Source organism: Schistocerca gregaria, chromosome 2, assembly GCF_023897955.1.
Source record: "Schistocerca gregaria isolate iqSchGreg1 chromosome 2, iqSchGreg1.2, whole genome shotgun sequence".
NCBI classification, from domain to species: Eukaryota; Metazoa; Arthropoda; class Insecta; order Orthoptera; family Acrididae; genus Schistocerca; species Schistocerca gregaria.
This window is the reverse complement of record NC_064921.1, coordinates 769,306,317-769,332,041: the sequence shown is the minus strand read 5'-3', so window position 1 is coordinate 769,332,041 and position 25,725 is coordinate 769,306,317. Positions and strand designations below refer to the sequence as shown.

The 25,725-nt window shown below is 42.7% G+C and overlaps 1 protein-coding gene across 1 annotated transcript in view; it reads left to right on the top strand.

Annotated features, from left to right (window-relative positions):
* Positions 1-25,725, top strand: part of LOC126334996 (sodium-independent sulfate anion transporter-like) — a 159,566-nt gene that overhangs the window by 43,207 nt on the left and 90,634 nt on the right. The gene's annotated exons all lie outside the window — the stretch shown is intronic.

Below are 25,725 nucleotides of genomic sequence, written 5' to 3'. Positions count from 1 at the left end.
CACGATGTTGTTCGTCCTTCGATGGTATCGCGCCTACTACTCTTCCAGAGACGTCTCACTAAACAGCGGCAGGCATTTTCCGTTATTGTTCTCTCAGAGTGGCAAGCAGTTTTGCACTCGTTTTGGAGACGCCTGACCTACTTGTGAACCGGTCCTGCATCCTGATATGACTTCAGCTGGGCTAAAGTTATAGCTCTACAGCCACACCAGTGCCGTGCAATTCACACTTAACTATCTGGCAGAGGGTTCATCAAACCATCTTCAGACTATTTTTCGAACTACGCCCGGGAAAAACGAACACTTAAATCTATCCGTGCGAGCTCTGACTTCTCTTATTTTATTACGATGCTCGTTTCTCCCTAAGTAGGCGGGTGCCAGAAAAATATTTATATATTCGGAATAGAAAGTTGGTGCTTGAAATTTGTAAAAACATGACGTCGCAACAGAAAAGAATTTTGTTTTAATGATTCTCATCCCGATTCCTGTATCAGTCGGAGGGTCTTCTAGTTTCATTCATTTACATTTCCTCACATGACAACGCTTTAAACTTGCTTTACTGAACGGAATCATTGCCATTTTCGAAACGTGAAAATAAAAACCAGTATTATACAGCAGGTGTCATCAGACATGGTTATAGTAACTAATGTCAGTGGATCAGCTACCAAGGGGAAAAACACTTATCTCCCAAATTGCACAGCGACACAAAATGCAGAAAGGAAAGGATGAATTGGGTTCAGTATTCTACTTGCGGCCCGACAATCTGGAGTGATGGTCTGGGGCACCATTTCTTTTCATAGCAGGAACCCTTTGGTTGCCGTCTGCAGTTCCCGTACTGCACAGCGGTACGTCGACGATATCCTTCGCCCTGTTTTGTTGCCCTGCATGGCAAGCCCTCCTGGGCTTATGTTTCGGCAAGATAATGCCCTTCCACACAGGGCGAGAGTTTCTACTGTTTGTGCTAACCAAACCCTACCTTGGCCACCAAGCTTACCAGATCTCTCACCAATTGAGAACGTGTGAAGCGTCATGGCCAGGCCCTCCAACCAGCTCGGAATTTTGACGATCTGACTCTTCTGTTGCACATAATTTGACATGCTACTCCTCAGGAGAACATCCGACAACTCTATCAACCAATGCCAGCCCGAATAACTGCTTGCATTAAGGCCATAGGTAGACCAACGCGTTATTTACTTGCTCGACTTGTGAAGCTCTTGCTCTTCAACAAATCATCCATTTTCTCTGAAATTGTAACACCTAGTTCGCTGTACTTGCACATCACATCTACCGAATTCATTCCCACTCGGATACTTCCTTCGTGGAGTGCGTCGTTTTGCTTTCTTTCTTTTTGTCTTAGACTGTATGTAACTGAAAGAGTTTGAAGAAAAGGAAACAAAACTTTGTTGGATTTGCATAAAATGTAACAGATAAGATGGCTGCTGGTACAGCAACAGAGAGTAGATTTTATAAACGTTCCATAATATATTTAAAAGATTCAGAAACATAGAAGATTAATATCTAAAATAATTAGATTACGAATGTACAAGATGATCATAATTAAACTTTCAAAACGCTGTAGAAATAACACCACTGGTCAGAATGGCGTCAAATTGCAACGAAATATTATCGGAGAAGGGGGAAAAAATATGGCAGAAGAAAAAAATAGTATAAAAATTGATCAATCGATGGTGTTGTATGTGTCCGAATACTAAATAAAAACACCTATAACGCGCACGACCCATTGAAGTGCCGGCCACGGTGGTCTCGCGGTTCTAGGCGCGCAGTCCGGAACCGTGCGACTGCTACGGTCGCAGGTTCGAATCCTGCCTCGGGCATGGATATGTGTGATGTTCTTAGGTTAGTTGGGTTTAACGAGTTCTAAGTTCTAGGGGACTGATGACCTAAGCCGTTGAGTCCCATAGCGCTCAGAGCCATTTGAACCCATTGAAGTTGGTGTAAACACGCCGGATACACGGCTTTCCCATCTTCTGTGTCTGCGACATTCGCCATGACTGACTCTGAAACGTCCCCTTTGAACAATTCTACATGACTGTGCTTAAACTGACACACAATATTTTTAGCGCAAAGCAATCTGACTTTCAATAATCCCTACAAAAGAATGGCCCTGACTAACATTAACCTATACCTTTCACAAATCACTTACCTCACCAAAAATCTTCGTTACTCGAACTACTGCAATGCAGTGAGCGCCACTACTGCCAGCTAAATAAAAGATTCAAACTACGGAAGTCACTAACTACTGATAGGCACAGTTAGCAAATGAAAGATTTTAATAGAGAACAAACAATGTATTTACCTTAATAGTCATAATATATATAGCAGTTCATGACATCCAGTCTTACAAATTTCAAAACTCCGCCATCTGTCTCCCCACGTCCACCACTGCTGGCGGTTCACCTCCAACTGCGCAACGCTACGCACTGTTCACATCCAGCTGCCGCTGCCCAACACTACAATGGCAGACAATGCAAATCAGCCACAGACTGCACACAGCACAGCCAGTGACGTTCATACGGAGCGCTATGCGGCGTTACCAATATAAGAACCTAAACAGCCCAACTCAATGCAGGATTGTGTTCTGCTTGTCAAGCTGTATTACAAGTATAATTACTGTGTACACGTCGTTCTGCAGAAGTTCCGGACACTGAAGGGTTAGAAAAAAGGCATTTGTCCAATGACTGAAATGGGTCTGGAGAAAATAATTCGGAAATGCGAAGAGATGGGTTCTTTTGGTGTGCAACCTAGTAGAGAGAGGAAACGAATTGATTCGACGTTCGTGAAAGCAGTGGCCGCAGCAATGCAGGAGAAGAGTGGTGGTGTGCAAACGTGTAGTGCACGGAGAATTGCCCTTACGAAACATCCTTCTTTGCTGTCCATTCAAAATTATCTATGTGCACGAGTTGCTTTCTGTTAACCTGCCAGCAAGAGAGACCTTTGCTTGAATTTCTTGCTCGCATGGAAGTGATCAGTGGTTGGCCGTGGAAAATTTTGTGGTCAGACGAAGCCCACCCACTTCCAGCTGATGTCAATACAGAGAATAGTCGAATATGGGCAACGAAAAATCCACACGCAAATCAACGAGTACCAATTCATCCTGAAAAGGTCACTGTGTGGTGCGAGTTTACGGCATCATTTATCAAAGGGCCATATTTTTTCGAAGAGACAGGTGCTTCCTATCTGTTACCTGTACCGTCACTGGAAAGCACAATGCGCAACCACATTATTGCAGCTCTCCAACAGCGTGGAATCGGAAGTGCTAGAATTATCAGCCGCCATTTGCTTGATCTTAATCCGTGTGACTTCTGGCTGTGGGGCAATCTGGAAGATGTTGTGTTCAGTGTTCCGATTGTAATCTTAGCTGCAATGAAGGCACGCATTGCGCAACACATTCTGAATGTGACCCCGGAAACACTTTGATCAGTTGTGGGACATGCTGTCTCTCGATTTCAGCTTGTTGCAGTAACGGCAGACAACATAATGAACAAGTTTTGCGCCAGTCATACGGAAATTAACAATTCGTTTTGATTTCGATTGATGTTTTTTATGCGGTTTTTGGCCTCAGGACAATTAAAAACCTATTTTTCCCATCCTATGTGATACGACCTTACCGTGGTGGACGGGCTTACGTAACTAACACTATTAAACCTGTAGGCGAATGCGCACAGAGTAGTACAGTTTGTTTAACGTCAGACGTACACCTTAGGCATTGTTCTATGATTCATTTCTTATTTGTAGTCGACCACTATTACATTATGACGCTTACAGCGCCATCTATTGATGCATTTCGTAACTACTCATTTTTCTTCTGCCATACGTTTTCCCCTTTCTCCGATAATATTCCGTTACAATTTGACGTCATTCTTATCAATGGTGTTATTTATAAAGCGGTTTGAAAGTTTAACTTTAATTATAATCACTCTGTCGATGTTAGGCGAGAACTATAAAGTTATTCGAGGTACAAGAAAGTAAAGGTGTTTGATGATGTTTCAGTACAATGGTATATATGCGAAGGAACAGAAATACAAAATGAACTTGCATAATTATTTACATGCCGGTTCACCACTTGGTGTAACCAGTGGTTGCTCAATATCAATCCTTCCAAGACCCATTCGATCATTGTAGGCAAAACCACCCCTTCCTTCCGTCTCCTTCCGTCTCGACTTCTATATCACCATTTTTGGCCGTCCTATCACCCTCACCCCCACCCTCAAGTACGTTGGCGTTACCCTCGACCGTCGCCTCTCCTGGACCCCCTGTCTCTGGACTATCCAAGCCAAGGCACACTCCCGACCCCATCCCCTCAAGCTCCTTTCTGGCCGCACATGGGGTCTGGACCCATCCCGACTGGATCTCCGCCCCTCCTACCTTTTGCAAATCCCTTCAAGTCCTGGAATGCCATGCACTCCACCTCGCCTATCGCACCCGCCTCCCCTCCCCCACACGGATCCTGCATGACTTCATTCCGTTCCTGCACCTCCTCCTTCTCCTCGAACGGATATGGACCCTCCACACCTCCCTTCAAACATGATCCCTCTCGCACACTTGTCTCTCCCATCCTCCACCCCCGTCTGCTGCCGTGCCTGTATTCCCATGTCCCACCTGCTCTCCATCTCTCCACGCTCCATACCCTCGCCCAAGCTGTCTTCCACCAACTCCCCCTCCCTGATGATGCCCTCATCCCCTCCATCTACCCATGCTACGAACTTTGATCCTCCCACCCCCTGTGATTTTCCCAAGGGCACACTCTCTCCCTTCACTCCCTCCTCCCCCCTCCTTTCCCCCAGGCTCCCACTACCCCCCTACCTTCTTTTCTCCCCCTCCCCTCTCCTCTGCCACTGACATCTATACCCTCCCATCTCTCTCCTCCCCTACCTTTTCCCCTTTGGCAGGTCCCCAGACACGTGCACGAACAGTGAACATTCGCGCGTTGGAGATCATCGCCATCGGTTTTTTGTGTGCCATCTTGCTGGTACCTTGGTGTTTCACTGTCGTTCTTATGTGTCATTTCTGTCGTCTATGTTAGCAGGCCGGAGTGGCCGTGCGGTTCTAGGCACTACAGTCTGGAACCGCGAGACTGCTACTGTCGCAGGTTCGAATCCTGCTTCGAGCATGGATGTGTGTGATGTCCTTAGGTTAGTTAGGTTTAAGTAGTTCTAAGTTCTAGGGGACTGATGACATCAGACGTTGAATCCCATAGTGCTCAGAGCCATTTATGTCGTCTATGTTCGTGTACCAGTGCTGAAAATTTTTTATTTTACTACACCTGTGAACAGCTCCATGTCCTTTAATTTGCGTGTCTACTGTTTTTTATCCATCGTTTTGTTTCGTTTTTCTATAAAACTGTTCTATTTCATAATAAAAAAGAAAGACATTACATAAAACAAAACTACGAGGAGCGTTTAATTAGTAACGCAACACATTTTTCAGAAATCAGGTTGGTTCTATTCAGGATTCCAGAACTCCATATGATTCCTCACTCTTTTGGTTATTTTTAAACATAATCTCCGTCCAATGCGACGCGCTTATGCCACCTTACTGAGAAGGCCTTTATATCCGCATGGTACCACTCTATTGATCGAAGTCGGAGCCAACGTCTCGCTGCGTCAGTAACCTCCCCATTATCCACGTACTGCTTCCCGCGGAGTACACCCTTCATTGGGACAAACAGATGCAAGTCAGAAGGCAGGAGCCACAGCTGTGTGCAGCCAACCGGCACGCGGGTGCTCGAGATAGGTTTGCGCGACCCTCTTAGGACGATGAGAGGCGTCTCTCTAAACGACTCGACGTGCTTTTGTTCGATGCCAGATCTTCGTAGACATTCTGAAAGCGCATACGAATATCTGGGATCCTCTGGTTTTCCCCTAAAAGAAACTCTATGACGGCTTCTCTCCTTGAAACGCACCTCCGTCACAGACGCCATTTAGAAGGCAACCTATAGCGCCGCCACCTATCAGAACTTAATGAAACTATAGGTGCTGAAACGGGAATGTTACACAACAAGTTACGAATTTTTTCAATGGAAATTGGGCGACAAAAAAATGTGTAGCATTACTTATTGAAGGCCCCTCGTATAAAACAGCACAAAGCAACGAGCTGGCGCCTGATGTGTACGCAACACAGTGGTCATGTACAGCTAGTGAACGAACCGGGCAGTGAATGTTAGATCCGAGGTTCGCATATTTTGTCTTTAGCGGTCTAGGAAATCCATGGAAAAATCTGGATCTGAATGGCTGGTCTGGGACTACGTCCGCCGTCCTCCGGACTGCAGGTCGGGCGTCTGTTTCTTAACTGCACCTCGCCTCTCACTGTACTGAAGGCTATGAACGTCATTGCTATACCTTATAACGTTAGAAGAAACTTCAGAATTAAAAGGGAAGTCAGACAGAGACGTTCGACGTGATCGAAACCTTTTTCATATCCACTGAAGCGCCAAAGAAACTGGTATAGAAAAGCGTATTCAAATAAAGAGATTTGTAAACAGCCAGAATACGGCCTATATAAGCGAGCAAGTGCCTGACGCACTTGTCAGATCAGTTACTGCTGCTACAATGGCGGGAAATCAAGATTTAAGTGAGTTTGAACGTAGTGTTATAGCCGGCGCACGAGCGATGGGACACAGCATCTCCAAGGTAGCGATGAAGTGGCTATTTTCCCGTACGATCATTTCACGACCGTACCGTGAATATCAGGAATACGGGAAAACATCAAATCTCCGACATCGCTGCCGCTGGAAAAAGATCCTGCAAGAACGGGACCAATGACGACAGAAGGCAATTGATCAAGGCGACAGAAGTGAAAACCTTCCGCAAACTGCTGCAGATTTCAATGCTGGGCCATCAACAAATATTAGCGTGCGAACCATTCAGTCAAACATAATCGATATGGGCTTTCGGAGCCGAAGGCCCACTCGTGTACGCTTGATGACTACCCGACACAAAGGTCTACACCTCGCCTGGGCCCGTCAACACCGACAATGAACTGTTGATGACTGGAAACATGTTGCCTGGTCGGACGAGACTCGTTTCATATTGAATTGAGAGGATGAACGTGTCCGGGTGTGGCGACAACCTCATGAATCCATGGAGCCTGCATGTCAGCAGGGGACTGTTCTAGCTGGTACAGCTCTGTAATGGTGTGAGGCGTGTGCAGTTTGACTGATATTGGATCCCTGATACGTCTAGATACGACTTTGACAGATTACACGTACGTAAGCATCCTGTACGGTCACCTGCATCCATCCATGTACATTGTGTATTCCGACGCATTTGCAACATTAGGAAAATCCGACACCCCGGAATTGCTGCAGAGTGCTTCCAGGAACACTCTTCCGAGTTTAAACACTTCCGATGGCCACCAAACTCCCCAGACATGAACATTATTGAGCATATCTGGGATCCCTCGCAGCTTGCTGTTCAGAAGAGATCTCCACCCCCTCGTACTCTTACGGATTTATGGACAGCCCTGTAACGTTCATAGTGTCAGTTCTCTCCAGCACATCTTCAGACATTAGTCGAGTCCATTCCACGTCGTGTTGCGGCGTTGCTGCGTGCTCGGGGGGCCCTGCATGGTATTAGCTACGTGTACCAGTTTCTCTGGCTCTTCAGTGTACTTTCTTAAATCTTTTCCCCTATCTGACACCGTCATTTTATAATATGCGACCGCATTGTATCCCTCGGGCACTTAAAGTAGATGGAAAGGAATTGCCTAAATTCCCAAGTAATTACCTCAAGTTACTGGTGCTTTTCTAGAAAGAATGTGGCGACATGCTTTTTTGCTATTCCAGCACATCCTCATAAATGCTACGAGGACCTCCACTGCTGTGGATTCATAATGGAAAACGGATCGAATTGCATACAGTTTTTAGGTACTAATTCATAATTTCATGCAGTTATCGTCTCACATTACACAAATTAGAAAGCAAATGACGCGTGAAACTTTATCCAAAGCAATATTCCTTTATAACAAGTGAAGTTCAGTGTGAGTTCTGCTTCTAAATTATTATCAATGGAAAACTCATCCCAAGCATCTTCGTACTTCATCTTTCCTCTTTTCGGGTCCTACAGCAATAACTGATCGACATAACATTGTACAAATTTTTGTTTTTCCCTGAGACAAATATCAATTCTTCCTGTCTATGAAATGCAGAAACGAGCATATTTGTCCCTGTGAACTAAGCGATCAAAGCAGAAAACTGGCACTGTGGCTACCGAACTTCCTGGTAAACAAGGAACACTCGTAATCGCTAGTATTTTTCGAAAAAATTAAGATGAAAAACAACCTACGGAACAACGGGTTCTGAGCGTATAAAATATTTTCATTTGCAGTGCTTTTAGTGTTCATGGTAAGAACATTGCCATTCTAATTTAGATATTAAGAATTTCTGAATAACTGGAAATGCTGTTCGTTTTGTTTTTCAAGTTATACGAGAGAAGTTTTAGAACTATCAACAGTGAGACAATAGTTAATCGACACGGTTTGCCCCTTCTCTGTCCATAGATAAATGTCAACATAGCCTACCAAAGCTTCAGTACGTTAATACTGTGACATAGTGTTCTTTCGGTGTTGGAGTGTTCTAGAGGCTTCACCGTTGGTTAATGTGCAATAATGAAAATAGAATGCAAGTAACCACGGATGGACAATTTCCGGCCTACGATTAGTTACAATCGGGCCCTCGGAAGAAATTCGTGGGAGAGAAAGAGCGAGTGGTGAGGAGCTCCCACAGTTCAATATTGCTGTCAATATGTCAATATAATGACAGTCTGAGGGCGAGTATTGTCGTATTGTTAATATTAGAAATAGTGGCGACCAGTAGTGACGTCGACAAAAATATACTCAGTACTGTCAATAAATGCGAACAGAGCTTTGAATATTATCGGTTTGACAATTCGCCAGTCTGTTGTTACTTCTCCAGGTTCCCTTCTGTATACCACCTCCAAAATATACTAAATTCAAGCGCATTTGACTTCTAAAATTTCGTAAAATGAACAAAGAAATGAAGGCTTAATTTATTTAATGTTATAAAACAATCCATGCCTAAGCAACCAATCAAAAGTATTTTGCGACAAATCTTTAAAAAATCCTTGCTAATAGTGTTTATGGATATTAACTCATTCACCTGCTTGTGGCCAAAAACCGCAAAGTTACACGTAATTGCTTGTTGACACGAGTGTCTGTCTCACTGGAGAATTTTATTGTTCCATCCTTTCACGTATTAATATTAGCAAATAATTCTTGTGCGTTGTGGATGTGCACTGCAAGTGTCGAAACCGGAGGCAATTTATAATGAATAAGCTTCAATCAGTTGCTTTTATATATGGTATTTATTTTCTCGTGATGACTTTTCAAAAGGCCTGGCAACCATTCTTCAGATGTTTTCATTTATTTATGGATTGTGTACATTGTTTCTTTACCAATGCCGGCCGCGGTGGTCTCGCGGTTCTAGGCGCGCAGTCCGGAACCGTGCGACTGCTACGGTCGCAGGTGCGAATCCTGCCTCGGGCATGGATGTGTGTGATGTCCTTAGGTTAGTTAGGTTTAAGTAGTTCTAAGTTCTAGGGGACTGATGACCACAGCAGTTGAGTCCCATAGTGATCAGAGCCATTTCTTTACCAATGACGTTGCAGAGTTTTGCCACGGAATTTCTTAAGACAGCTATTTCAAAACTCTGTAAGCAGAGAAAAAGTGTTCACGGCGGGTAAAGAAACGTAAACAGCTGAAGATGGGTTGAATATAAATGAATGTACACTCAAAAACACGTGTTGTTTGTTGGAGTGGTGCGTATGGAAAGTGGTCTCATTCGTATCGGTTTGTTACCCATCAAAATTGTCACAGACGCTATAGTTTTGACTTTGTGTGCTAGGAGCGCTGCCGTCAAGTCACGTAACGAGGTTTCATGCGAGCTTAAGGAAGTCTTTTGAATCTGTTCCGCAAGTCACCAAAGGTTGCCCATGCCTACAGCAAAAACGGTGATAGCTGTAGGAAATTTTGTTTTGCTATCAATTATCTTCTATTATCGCATGATGACACCTGCCGCGACCAAAACTACATGACTGCGATCTGTTCCGATATCGTACAGTTGCGTGGCCCTCCGATAGAGTTCTTTTCTTTTGGACATCGTCAGTTTTTGACGGGTTTGACAAACGCCTTTCACTTTGGCCTGGTAAATATACAACTCACTGCTGCTAAGCGGCTACTGCTTATCCTTTTCGAAGAAAATAAACCCATTCCCACAAGCAAAACCGCTTTATCTTAATCCTGGAAATAACTACAGGGAATCATTGGGAATTGTGTGGAATTGTGGACTCAGATCTAACAGTCCACTCGGATGACGCTTTCAAATGATTGCTTGTACATACCATTGGCACTGTGATTAGTCTAATCTTACATTTTAGCTTTTCAGCCTGTGCTTCTCCTGGAGTAAGCTACGACAAAGGAATGTGTAAAACAAGGTTATTTAAATATTTTCATGGAGAAATTGGTGTTTCCTTTTCTTCAAGTACCAGCTCAATCGATATCCATCATTTTTGTGAAGAAAGGAAAGAGGGATTCTTTGTGAAGAAAGGAAGGAGGAAAGGGAGATAAAGTTCAACACTCCGTCGACGACCTGACCGTTTGAACTGGAGCGTGAGCTCGGATTCGGCAACGATGGAGAAGCAAATTAATCACGTCTGTTTCGAAAAAACCGGCCTGGCATTTACCTTAAGATCTACAAAACCACAGACAACGTATATATCTGGACATCTGGCGAGGATTTGAATCCCTTTCCTCTCGAAAGCGGGTGCAATACCTCAGCCACCTAACTCTGTCTCTTCTACATTCCTGCAACATAAAACATGCAACGAGTATTTGTGATGTCTTTCTCTGTGTTGCTTAGTCTGTGCTCCCCCCCCCCCCCCCCCGCCCCTCCTCGCTCCAGTGCATGTTAATGACCGTTTAGCAGAAGCAATTAACTTATTAGGAGCAAACAGCTCGGTAAGCTGCTAATCCAGATCCAGATGCGAAGTCTATAGTTGTCACTGCATCAACTTCCACAGTGACAGATTTGATTACTGATAATCGCCTGCCTCCCATTCCCTTGTACTTAAATCTGTCCTAGGATGACAGAAGAAATTCTTTCGATCTCGAACTAGGCAGAAATCGCCTCCACTATCATCTCTGATGAACTGTTGCGACATATCTCCATCGGAACCTGCTTTCTGTGATCAACCACTGGTCTCCTAAAACAATATTTATACACGTACACTTCCCTACATTATCATAACGATGAGTCCTTGGGGCGTCAGGATGTGTCTTTAGGCGAGCTGTGTAATAAATAAACTTATTTTTCCCCAGTTCGATTCAGTACCTGATTAGTTCCTGGATCTACCCATCTAACCTTCAACATCCCCCTGTAACACATCATTTCAAAAGCTTCTGTTCTATTCGGGTTTGAACTGCTTATCGTCCACGTCTCATTTAGGTATAAGGCTACACTCCAGACCAATGCCTTCGGAAAAGAATTTCTAGCATTTACATTTGCAATTGACCACCAATTTCTGTTTTTCAGAAACGCTTTTCTAGCTATTAGCAGTCTGCTATTTATGTCCTCTCTAATTCGGCATTCGTCGCTGCTTTTACTGAGTGTACTCTTCCAGTTGAGTCACCAAAACAGGCCTAATTGAACTACGCAAAACTCTGTCCCAGTGGAAGTGGTTTGTTATTATATTCTTCTAACCTGTGGGCTACAAGCTAAATACGTAACTGACCCCTATGGATAACTGTTATCAGTTTTTGTCCAATGAGTGATCTATTTCTATTCTCATGATTGTTTCAAAGTAGAGATATCATCGACACGAAAGTTGCTTTACTATGCAAGGACCTATTGGAGATGGTACATGTTTGCTTCTTCTGAAAACTGATCTAGTTTACCAAGGCACGTACGCGGGTACCGACAGTTTAACGTGTTCCCTTAACCACTATGCAAATCGATATTTTTGACATTAACAAACAGCGTCAGAGGGTAAAAAGCGAGAAGTGTCAGATAAAAATCTTAGGACCGCATAGGTGTAGAACGCTAGGGCTTTGAATCCGTATTCTGGCATTAACTGCCGAGCCTCGCCATAGGGAAAATGAAAAGATAGAAAAAAGTGAAACCAGGCACCAGCACATTGGTCATTTATCCCCAGTACTTTGAAGGAGTCCACCGAAGTTTCAGGTACCCGTCCGGACACTTAGATGGCCATCAATACCCTCATTTCAATACACGCTGCTGGAATGTTTGGATCCAGTCCTGGATACTTTACGATCGAGCTCCAGTATCAGTGAGTGTTACAGTGCTCTCTTGCGGCGGTCAAAGTTGTTCTGTACAACGAACGGGTAACGGTAATGTTTATATTGTGGAACTGAAAAAAGTTTTGGTTACGGTTAAGGAAAGTGCATGGAGCAGGGAACTTGAACTGCTTCGCTAATGGACATGTACATAGGAAACGTGGCTTGTGAGGCGACACACAGCTAACTCCCCATTATAATTTCAACATCAGGAACGATAAGAAGTAACGAAATTTTACTTATTGTGCCTGTGCAATATGGTAGGAAGAACACATACCTGAATCTTTAGGCGATATGGGAGTATATTTTTGAATAATCTGTAGGTGATTTGGGAGTATATTTTCAAATGAAATATTTTACGACAATAGTCCAGTTATTTTATAGCCTTGTTTCATATTTGGAGACTGTACTGTCCAAGGCAACAGTCGAATATCCTTGTCTCGACTTAGATCAGAAAAGCACAGGAAAAATGCTGTCTTGCGTTGTCTTGTTCAAAGAGGGAAACCTAGAAAACAGTGCACAACCAACTGCCTTAACACATCAGAAATGTGATCTCAGCTGTCCAGCCAACCAGAGGTGATATTGTTGGGTGCCCAGTGGCATGTCATGCTTTCTAAATCGGCATATAAACCAATACTCTGCGAGCTACCTTATGATCTATGGCAGAAGGTATTTATGTACCATTTTCACTCCCACCCGCTCCCCTCTCCTGTTCCTGTGTTGAACGGTCTGCTGGAGAAACCATCGTTGCTAATCCTCCGTGTGGGTTCGAATCTATGTAATTTTACATCTGTAGTATTTTGGTAGATGTTCATCGGAGGAAACAGAGTAATAGTTCAAATAGCTCTGACCACTATGGGACTAAACATCTGAGGTCATCAGTCCTCTAGAACTTAGAACTACTTAAACCTAACTAACCTAAGGACGTCACAAACATCCATGCCCGCGGCAGGATTCGAACCTGCGACCGTAGCAGTCGCGCGGTTCGAGACTGAAGCGCCTAGAACCGCTCAGCCACCATGGCCGGCGAAACACAGTAATGGTTGATTATTCGAGGAACTTACGCTCTCTGAATTTTAACAATACAGCACAACGTGGTGCATAATGCTTCACTTCTAGTGTCACCACTGGTGTTGGAAGGACATCTCTGTGACGCTTTCGCAGTCGCTAAGCAAACGTGAGACGAAAAGCGCTACTCTTCTTTAGACATTTTCTATTTCCTTTATCAATCCTATAGGTCGCCAGACTGACGAGCAGTACTCAAGTATCGGTCGAACTAGGGTCTTCTTAGGTACTCCAGGTTTCTTCCCAAGAATATCAGTCTGGTATTTACCTTTCCCACCATCAATTTTATATAGTCATCCTAATTTAAAATGTATCCCCAGATATTTAACGTTTTCCTGTGTTTCGAAGTTCGATTGGCGGTTTTCGAGCAACCGTATAACATTCTGTAAGATGCAGTTTGAGGAATTGCCCCTATAGGACAGTCATTTGACCTCCTCACAGCTCTTCTTTACAGGGTCACATAGATTAAGTATCGAGGCCTTACGTTTCAAAGCGACATGAAGAAGTAGTAGGGGAACGAGAACGTAAGAACAGCAGTAGGGAAGGCGAATGGTTGACTTCGGTTTATTGGCATAATTTAAGGAATGTGTGTTTCATGTGCAAAGGAGGCCGCGTATAGAACACTAGTGTGATGCATTCTTGATTCCTCCTCGAATGTTTGGTATCTCCACCACGTAGAATTAAAGGAAGAAATCGAAGCAGTTCAGAAGCGTGCTGCTAGATTTGTTACCGGTAGATTCGATCACGACGTGAATGTTACAGAGACGCTTCGTGAACTCAAATGGGAATCCATGGAGGCAAGACGACGTTCTTTAACGGAACTCTATTGAGAAAATTTAGAGAATCGGCAGTTGAAGCTGATTGCAGAACGATTCTACAGCCTGCAACGAACATTTCACATAAGGACCGTGAAGATAAGGTAAGAGAAATTAGGGCTCGTACTGAGTTATGGAGACAATCGTTTTCCCCTCACACTCTCTACAAGAGGAACGGCGAAGAAAATGTTTAGCGGTGGTACAAGGTAACCTCCGCCATGCACCACACGTTGTTTTGCGGAGTATGTATGTAGATGTACTACAGCAGTTCATGTTGAATTGGCGAGTGATCAGCGAAGCCGCGGCCTTTGTAACTACCGCTGCCATAGGAGCTAGCACACAACGATCCTTGTTATCCACACGATGTCGACCACGACAGTTGAACCTAAAGGTAAGCTATATCCTAATCAAGGTACTCACGGCAGGTGCTTCGCACAGTGATTAGGTTCAAACGACTTCAGAGTGAGCGCAGAAGATCTGGAAGTGGCTAAATGCTCTAAGATCTCACGTTCCTCCGATCCGGCGCGTTGCTTTCTGATAGTTCGTACAATGACGATCAACTATTCCACCGAACTATCCCATACTCAGTCATGTGAGTACCACCGTCTGTACAGCAAACCTGCTGTCGCAGTTCAATTGGTTGACAGTGTTAACACACAGCGTGGCTATAATTATATTTTCTCTACTTGATCCAGTGTAGTCGTCAAACTGCAGTATTTACTGTATGGGTACGCAACTTTATAGGAATGACGTTCAGAATGTTCACTGCAGCATTCGCTTCGTTAGTAGTGCTATTGTCGTGTCTTCCCCTTAGGAGCCGGTGCTGCTACGGCGAGGTAGTGTTGAAACAAGGGCGTTAGTGTGCATTACAGTTGCAGACAGTCAACATGGTTCTGGACAAGATGAGCAAGGCTTTTCTCGCAAAGCTGTTTCATCAAGACAACAGCAATAGCGAAGCTGCTCTTCGCAAGTATCGACACATTAAAGAAATAGGAGAGATCTTCTTTGCGCTCCAGGGTTGAAGAACATTATTTGGAAGTTCGAATTACCTGGGAGAGGTCGACGGCCAATTGCGCCACAAATTGCTGAAGAAGTTACTGTTGCCCTGCCTGAGAATGTCTGACACAAAGTGCAATCTTCTAGCAGTGAACGAGCTGTATCACGACAGCTGCACATGCCCATGGTCCGCCGTTCGAGAAGTACTGCGAAAAATTTGTATCTCTAGTACGGTTGCAGGGTGTTGTGGATGCAGATGGTGGAAAGTAAACACGGTAGGAAATTAAAAAATGAAACCCTCTCATGCTGAAATTAAAATATGTTTCTTTCAGTGATTTATTCGTTATTTCTCCTCCCTTGTCTTTACAAATGTTTCCACAAAGTTTCATTGTCCTACGAACACTCACTTATATAGGTACCCTCTCAACTTGCAAAGTTTAGTTATAACCACCCTGTATACGAAATTACAGGTAAAGAACTACGCATATCGTTGTATAGATGAAAGTTCTGCCGTTTTACTGTATCCATGGATACAGTCAAATGGCGGAACTTCCGTTTAAACGGTATTATATGACTGTGGCCCCAAGCTACGGAAATATTATCGACACACACAGTCCCAAATCACACGAGTCTAAAGGCTATCATAATATCTGGGAAGATTCGAGAGTGTCTCGCAGTTTGTGTACATATAGAAGCGATATGGCCAAGAGCTAAATAGATGAAAAAAGTGTCGAGTTACATCTATTGTGCAATGTCTGGAAATTATAATGCTTCTTATTTATACCGAACCGGTGATCTGAATGCCTGCAAGATTCTACACGTTATCAGTTGATTAAGAAGTTTCCGTATTCAATAAACATATAGTAAAAACGTCGAGGAAATTCTAAAATTTACGACAAGTGCTAATCTGTAAAATCCAATCTTTTTTTACCTTTTTATGACTTAGCTTCTGTTTATGACTGTAACACACGTCTCATAAATACATACTGCTGTTGAGTAGTAAACGCATCGTCATACAGTTCATAATCGTAAATAAACAACAACACTGCAGGAATTACATGGATCAGTGGGGAATAAACCATTTGTGTCTGCAAAGTGCAACTAAGTCGTAAAACTGGAAATAATTTTTGAGTGCCAAAGATGAAGGAACATTGGAGTATAACGTCTGGTCGATGAGAAGGTCGTCAGAAAATAATTTCGAACTATACAAGGATAGGACGGGACAGAGGCCTTGGCCTATTCGAAAGAACGTTTTAAGAGATCGGCAGGTAAACTTATTCTGGATTACCAGACGGCAGGTTAATTACGACACTCCAGAATACCGACCTAGTGACACAATGACTGGGTATCTCGCAGAAAAGTAAACAGCGCTAATGCCCAAAGTGTCAAAAGAGTAAATAAACAAATAAAAATCACTAAGCTGTACCAAAAAGGTAACAAACACGATAGAGAGAAACAGAGATTAGCACTAAATTAGGTCACACTATCAAATAGCGTTTGCTCAGTAATGGGCCGTATCTAGCGCGTTCTCGCTAGCTACCATAAGTTCACTATGCGTACGACTCGGGCTGGAATATAGGCATAGAGGTACGTTTGGAGTGGTGTATTCTACTGCAAAATCAATCACACAGGACTGATTTTGCAGGAAAACACTGTATCTACAAATTATCCTCCCGCCCCTTCTTTTATTATTAGATTGCAGGACATGCCAGATGGTCTTTGGATTTGCCAACAACTACGCGCGACAAGTTCAGTCACTTTGACATAGACTAAGGTTCTTCGGTCGTGTTATTAAGCGTACTTGCAGTGACGACCACTTTTATGACACTTCCACACACGCAATGTGAAACTCGGGATTCCCCAGAGAGCGAGTAGAAAGATTCCCAGGAACATGCTCCTGAATATCAAATTCACTCATGGAAGCCAGTGTCCGTAGGGAAAATCGATTCATGTGTTTGGACTTCGCTACATTATTTCTGTACAGCACTTTCTTGTCGACAGTGTTTAAAGGAATGTTGGAGAGGAGTAACAACTCGCTTTTTTTCTGATGTTAAAAATCTGGTTTTTTGGTTTACAACGACATCCACCTGCCCTGGGTATGTAGTCTCATAACAGGCAGAGCTGTAATACTCCCCAGTGGAATGACACGTGGCGTAAACAGTTAGACGCCGTATCTACCGCATTGTGTTATCCCTCGCCTTTGCATTTTGTTTGATACTGATCTGATCCAAAGTTGCCCCCGGGTACTTTTCTGCACGAAATTTCTCTGGGTTCATTCCATTCTAAATTACTTCTAAGAAGCTTGCTGCTACCTGACTCTTCAAATGGAGGCCAAAGTTTGTTTGTGATATACAATTATTGGGTAGTAATTACTCTGGGTCAAGAAGTGCAAAGTAAATATTCCTCGATAAACATACATTGCGCATAAGTAATAGCAATAAAGTACAGAAATTTCGATCGGTCAGAAGTTTACAAGAACAAATAATACCGTCAAACCACACAAATTCCGTCACACACTGAGTAGAAGTTTGTCAAGCACTGACGTTGATGTAGATTCCATTAATCAATTGTCTCCGCTATATTCACCACTGCATAACATTTCCTCCTAGAACATCCAGAAGAATAGGCATTGACCTGGGGACGTATAGACAGACTGTGACTGGTATTAGACCCAGAAGTAGCTGATACCTCAGAGGTAGGTCCTGTTTGTTGATATACAACCCTGCCTCCTTCGACAAAACTAACTACAGCATTCGAGATACGTGCTCCTTAGCTATAACGTTTCACAAGTACGGTAACATTTGCTCATTGAAGGAATGGTATTGAGAACTGCATGTGCAACACCCAAAGTTCTCAGCTGCTCAGCGGATTCACTAATTTAAGAACCCCGGCGGCTGCTACCGTGACAGTTCTCGGTGAATACAAGTCTCATTGCGAATGCCTCAGGCGGACCGTGTGCGTCACAGCATAATGAGTAAGTGCAGAACTTTGCTTTAAACTGACCGCCATGTCAGTCGAGAGCGTTTCAATTTCAAGGTTTCGTATACAGAGCGTCTTCCGTGTTCCTGCAACGCATAATTACGCTGCGAGAGATTTCCATAATTTCTTGCTGTGCTCAGCAGAGCGTTTACTCCATACATTCTGGACATCGGTAACCAACTAACCTATAGGTAAAATTATTAATTTCTGTGTCACAAAATTAGGTCCACTAAAGTGTGATTCTATGTAGCATTTTCTGCGTGTTAGTAAGAATCGTATTTGAGTCTGAGAACAGTTATTGGCATGTGCGAAGAAAGTCTTTTGGGTTGTTTTACAGGCGTAAGGTTCAATTACAGGTAAACAGACTAAAATCTGACTACAATTATTCTAACAAAAGGGATATTGATTTATGAATTAATTTATTAAATATTTCAAGGTTTCACGACACTTCCATCTATGAAATGTTACGAAGGTTTCGACTTCCCTGAGAAATAAAGTCCTTGCGAAAGTCATCATAAAAGAACTATATGTTTTCAAACTTACCACGTTGAAATATTGGAAAACTGCGCATCTACTCACCTTCATGCAAATGCAATTTTTTTATGTTTTACTATGTGCGCCCAGCGGGCTTATTAATAAAGAGATGCTAATGCCGAAACTCACATCCATGCATATACGCTATCACAAAATTTCTCTCTTGGAGGTATTGAAGCGAGAGCCACATGCATCCCAGCAAGCCGCACGACATCTGAAAAAAAAAAAGAAAAAAGAAAACTGAGGCGATGTGAGAGGCTGACAGAATAAATGTCCCTCATAAATCACTCGTTTTATTGAGGAACTAATCTGTATACGCTAAACTTAATGCATTCATTTGACAGTTAACTTCCATGGATGACTTCTTAGTGACGTTACCCATCTCAGAATAACAATAGTCACATTGACCATGCGATGGGACCAGTGATTTTTTTTCGGAACAAAAAATTAACTTGAGTGTTAATCCACACAATATGCTATATCCATTCCAAAGAGTAAGAACTATACTAACTCGACGTGCTTGTATGGAAGTATGGATTAAATACTTCGAGGATTGTATAAGCATTGTATTTACTACATTGAATCGTATTACGAAGGACATATTAAACAGTAAAAGCATTACCACAAACACTATGCTGTTCAAACGTCAAAGAGTACATAGCTTTTTCTAAGAGCAATTATTGTTCCACATTTTGTGTTATATTCATCAAATCGATAAATATCTTGTACTACATACTTTTAAAAATAGCCTATGTGTTAAATTAGGTTGTAAGCTAATTCCCTTCCAAATTTCTTCCAAATCCGTCCAGCCGTTTCAGGGTGAATGAGTCACAAAGATTCACACCCACCAACTCGTATTTATAATATATGTAATTTTGCCACAGATTGTACTGTAGACAAATGGTTCAAACGGCTCTGAGCACTATGGGACTTAACATCTAAAGTCATCAGTCCTGCAGAACTAAGAACTACGTAAACCTAACTAACCTAAGGACATCACACACATCCATGTCCGAGGCAGGATTCGAACCTGCGACCATAGCGGTCGCGCGGTTCCAGACTGTAGCGCCTAGAACCGCTCGGCCACCCCGGCCGGCATGCTGCAGGTAGTCGACAATAAACTAGGATAATGACAATAGAGTTCAGAACGAAACTGACCGCGCAGGATAAGATGATGAATGTCAGGGTGGGTAAGGTGAGAATTGCGGTAGTTTGTCATCTTACCCCGCATATTTTGGAGAACCAATTTTCATTAACAGCTTCTGTCGTTATTTAATATTTGATTTTGAAACTGAATTTTAGATGTAGGTTCTTTTCTTAGTTTAAATTCTAATGAATGACTGTTCATTTATTAATATTTTGGATTTTATAAACATAATGCCAAGAAATTATACCAGTGAAAGTGACAGGGGATACTGCGATAAGGGCCTATGAATGCAGCTACTGCTGAAGAAAGAGATAAAACTTCTAGTGTAAATACAGTAGCAAAGAAACATGACATGCCAGATCCAACACTACGGAATTTGGCAACAGGGAAGTCGTAATGGGCTACTGTAGTAAAAATGTTTTTAAGGAAATGCCTCAAAAAATAATGCATCTTTAAATTTAGGGATAAAACTTTTATTTGTTCAAGGATTATCCTTGAAACTCAGGAAGATTTAAACACACTTTTACCGACCATTAAATAAAAGAGCTGACACGATACGACTGATTCAGAGAAAAGAACATTCGGGGTAATAAGTAAACAGTGTGGCAACCTGCGTTTTCCGAAAGCAGTAAAATTATGAGTGAGGCATCGGTTCAATAAAGATAACAAAACCTCTGGAAAATACTTCATAAAATATTTTCGTAAAATATGGAAACTGACTGTGAGAAAACCAGAGGCAACATCGGTAGCTCTGCTCGTAGCCTTCAGTCGAACTATGTAGTGAAATTTTATGAAACACTTAAAGAACTTAGACTGAAGTATTTGTTCAGACCCAGAATATCTCCAACATCGGCGAAACGGTGTTTTCCACAATCTCAACGAAAACTGCTAAAAGTGATCTCACCGACTGTTTCCCTCCGTGTGATTAAAGTTTCTTGTTCTGAACAAGGAGTAATAGTCACGGCTTTTTGTGGTATACGTAAGTGCTACTGGGACTTACATTCCACTTTCCCCCGTCTTTTCCAGAGTAAGGATGAATCCAGATTTTCTTAAATGGGGCACTCCCAGGCGCTATTGGACTGGCTCATGAATCAGGGTGGGTGACTGCTCAAAATTTTCTGATGTTTTTAGGATACTTTACCAATCATGCTCACCCAAGCAAACAAAATCCAGTTCTAATTATAATCACGCATCGCATGTCACTCTAGAGTCCATTGACCTTTGTAGGAATAATGGATACACCAACTAGGATTTCCAGCTCGTACAAGACAGAGGTTGCAGCCACTCCATGTTTCTTTCTATGGTCCACTGAAGACTGCCTATTGTCAAGGCTGCGAAGATTATTTAGCGTCAGCCGTTCGAGAAATTGTTGGAATATTTGGCAAAGCATATCTCAGAGTGAGTACTGTCCAGACTGCTATGAACGGGCTCAGAGCTACTGACACTGAGCCTCTAGACGGCAACATGTTTACAGATGAAGACTTTCAAGCCCCGTACACCACTGATCTTGTCGAAAACAATCAACAGGCTGCTCCCGCCGCTGGTCAACAGCTCGTTCCCTCAGCCCTTCCTCCAGACCCACACCTCCGTACCTTATCATTTCCTCAGCTGTTCCTCCACAGCCGTCAAATGACTCATCAGCTCCCCATTTGCTCAGATCTTCCTCCATTTCCCATAGCGAGCAAAAGAACAGTCAGGAAATCAGGGAAGAAGCTAACCTGCCTTCTTACCACAGCGCTCGGCAGACCGGATGGTCTCCCATCCTGGCAGTGGTGCTTAACTTCGATGATCTGACGGGAACCGGTGTGACCACAGCGGCAAGGCCGTTGGTTCAGTTCATGTAACTGAAACGTTTTTAGTTGGAGGGTAGGTCCCACAAGCAGGTAAACACGAGATCATTAAGAGCTGTGATCGTGTCTAGTGCCAGTCCCATGTTCCTATTTCGACCCATAACTACTATTTGATCATTATTCATTTTTCATTTACCTAATTAATCGCATGAGAATTTTCGACATCGTATAACACAGAACGGGTAAAACACGTAACGCACTGTTCCTCTGGTAACTCTTTCAACCTAACAGCTCAAGTTATCACCAGCACTAGCCACTACTGGTAAAATTCCATCTTCATTACGGTTAGAGTCATTCTCTATCGTTCTCCATGAAAACCTAGAAAATTTAGTTGAAACGTTGTATCTGACAAATGACATTGCTTATTATTCACATGCGACTGTTAACTTTAACCTCCTGCATTTAATCAGATCTTAACGATAACTTCTTTGACAACCTTCTATTTTCAATCTGTTTACCCTTTTGTTTTTGGGTTAACAGTCTTTTAACTAATTTCATGCGGCCCTCCGCGAATTCTTCGCCCTCTTCGTTTCACAGTAGTTCTTCCACTTAACATGCTCAATCATTTGCTGGATGTATTCCAATATCAGTCTCATCCTACACCTTTATCATCCTGTCCCTTCTTCTTGTCAGTGTTCTCCGTACGTTCCATACCTTGCCAGTTCTGCGGAAAACCCCATTTCTTGCCGTCTAGAGCACCACACAGCAAACGCATCGATTGTTTTCTTTTCTGATTTTCCCACAGTCCATCATTGACTAATTTGCTATTTATATCTTGCTCGCTTCGTTCGTCACTTGTTATTTTGCTTCCGTGGTAGAAGGTAGTAACGTTCATCTACTCAATTTTTATGTTAATTTTATCGCTAGTCTCATTTCTGCCACTCGCACGGTTTATTCTCAGTGCTTATTGTGTACGCATTAGACTGTTTATACGATTCAGTAGATACTGTAATTCTTCTTCACTTTCTCTGGGGGTAGCATTGTCATCATTGAAGCATCATTGACATCTCTTCAGCCTGAATTTTACTATCATTCCGGAAACTTATTGCTAACTAAATTTTTTCTCCTCACCTACCTGTGCATTAATGCCGTAGTTCATAATGATTACTGCTTTACGCAACTCCCACCAGCTCACGAATTGACTGACGCCACAGGTCTGAAACGAGGTCAAACTTTCACGAGCTCCAATTTGAAAGAGAGATGCACTGTCAACACTAAAATGCCCAACGACTATTTCCTAGCCCGCATCTCGTTGTCGTGTGGTAGCGTTCTCGCTTCCCACGCCCGGGTTTCCGGGTTCGATTCCCGGCGGGGTCAGGGATTTTCTCTGCCTCGTGATGGCTGGGTGTTGTGTGATGTCCTTAGTTTAGTTAGGTTTAAGTAGTTCTAAGTTCTAGGGGACTGATGACCATAGATGTTAAGTCCCATAGTGCTCAGAGCCATTTGAACCATTTGACTATTTCCTAGCTTACCAAAGGACTTGATATAGTAGATTTACACATGGTTCCCATAAGTCGCTTGAGGCAAATGCAAGGATGGTTTTTCTGAAAAGGACTCGGCCGTCTTTTTACCCCGTCGCCGGCCGGAGTGGCCCAGCGGTTCTAGGCGCTACAGTCTGGAACCGCGCGTCCGCTACGATCGCAGGTTCGAATCCTGCCTCGAGCATGGATGTGTGTGATGTCCTTAGGTTAGTTAGGTTTAGGTAGTTCTAAGTTCTAGGGGACTGATGACCTGAAAAGTTAAGTCCCATAGTGCTCAGAGCCATTTGAACCATTTGAACCCCGTCCTCCAACCTGAACCTGTGCTCCATCTCTAATGACTTCAAAAATGAACTACTTAAACATAACTAACCTAAGGACACCACACACACCCATGCCCGAGGATCGAACCTGCGACCGTAGCGGGCGCGCGGTTCCAGACTGTGGCGTCTAGAACTGCTCGGCCACCCCGACCGGCTCTAATGACTTCAACATCGATGATATGTGAAACCCCAACATTCATTCCTAAACTGATTCAATCAATGCCAAGAAGCTTCCTCTCAAAAGAACATGGATGATTTGCTTTCCTTGCATTTCGTTTTCCAATCCGAGTGTCTCTAACAACCTTAACCAGAAGGGTTGCTCGACTAAGACTTCTGCTTATACAGACACTCTCAAACAGTACAAGTCTTAAACAATAATATATCGCCAGTTGGTATTTTTTGTGATCTTTCCAAGGCGTTTGATTGTGTAGATCATGATGCTGTTTTAGGAAAACTGAAGTTTTTTGGAATCGATGGCTTTACACACAGCTTGTTTAAATCATACTTCAGAATGCAGAAAGTTATGCTGAAGAATTCAGACACTGTCGGAAAGGTAGAAAATTTTACAGACTGGGCAAAACAACAGTCACAATAGGAGTCCCACAGGGCTCAATTTTGTATCCATTCCCATTCTTTATTTATGTGAACGACCTTCCACTTAACATTCAACAAGGAAAGTTGGTACTTTTTGCACAGATACTAATGTTATGATGCATCTCCTTAGAGACAAAGCAACGTAGGAGTAAGTGAATGATATTTTCTAAAGAAAGTCGATCTCTGAAAATGGACTGTCCCTAAATTAAAAAGCATTACGTTCAGTTCTCCACAACAAATAGTAATACCAACCATTGATTTAGTGTAAGAACAGGAGTCAGTAAGAAGAGTAGAATGCTTCAAATTTTGGTGATACATATTGATGAAAGCTAGAACTGGAAGAAGCATATTACTGAGCTTCTCAAAAATTAAATGCAGCTCTCTTTGCTCTCCGTACAACTGCTAATCTTTAAAACAAACGTATCAACTTTTCATAACTGGGATTCACAATCACGCAATTTTTTTTTGAAAGACCGGCGTAAACATGAAGTCTTCCAAAAAAAACGTATCAACTTCGTGACATATTTGCATGATTCCACAAAAGCGAGTAGTAAGAATAATACGTGGTGTCTACCCACGGACATCGAGTAGGTATCTCTTCAAGAAGCTAGGCATTTTAACTTCGCAGTCACAGTACATATATTCGCTAATGAAATTCACCATAAATAATCCAACAAAATTTGAGAAGGACAGTGGTGTGTACATACCTACAACACTAGAGGGAAAATGACCTTTATTACCTAAGTCAGGTGATGCTGCAGGAATTAGATTAGGATATGAGACACTTAAAGTAGTAAAGGAGTTTTGCTGTTTGGGGAGCAAAATAACTGATGATGGTCGAAGTAGAGAGGATATAAAATGTAGACTGGCAATGGCAAGGAAAGCGTTTCTGAAGAAGGAACATTTGCTAACATCGAGTATTGATTTAAGTGTCAGGAAGTCGTTTCTGAAAGTATTTGTATAGAGTGTAGCCATGTATGGAAGCGAAACATGGACGGTAAATAGTTTGGACAAGAAGAGAATAGAAGCTTTCGAAATGTGGTGCTACAGAAGAATGCTGGAGATTAGATGGGTAGATAACATAACTAATGAGGAGTTATTGAATAGACTTGAGGAGAAGAGGAGTTTGGGGCAGAATATGACTAGAAGAATAGATCAGTTGGTGAGACATGTTCTGAGGCATCAAGGGATCACCAGTTTAGTATTGGAGGGCAACGTGGAGGGCAAAAATCGTAGAGGGAGACCAATAGATGAATACACTAAGCAGATTCAGAAGGATGTAGGCTGCAGTAGGTACTGGGAGATGAAGAGGCTTGCACAGGATAGAGTAGCATGGAGAGCTGCATCAAACCAGTCTCAGGACTGAAGAGCACAGCAACAACAACAACCTATTGTTAAATTTGTCAGTAGCTCAGAAAGCATTTCAGTATGCAGCAGTAAAAACTTTTGTTCCTTTTTACAATAACATGAAATGTCCGACAAGTAGTGAAGCAAGTTTTCAATCTAATTTCAAATCATTTCACCTGGAGAATTCTTTCTATTCCAAAAAAATTGTAGTTGCATGAGTATCCACGTCATTTCGATAAAAGAATCTTTCAGGTGATCTATGGAACATGTAAC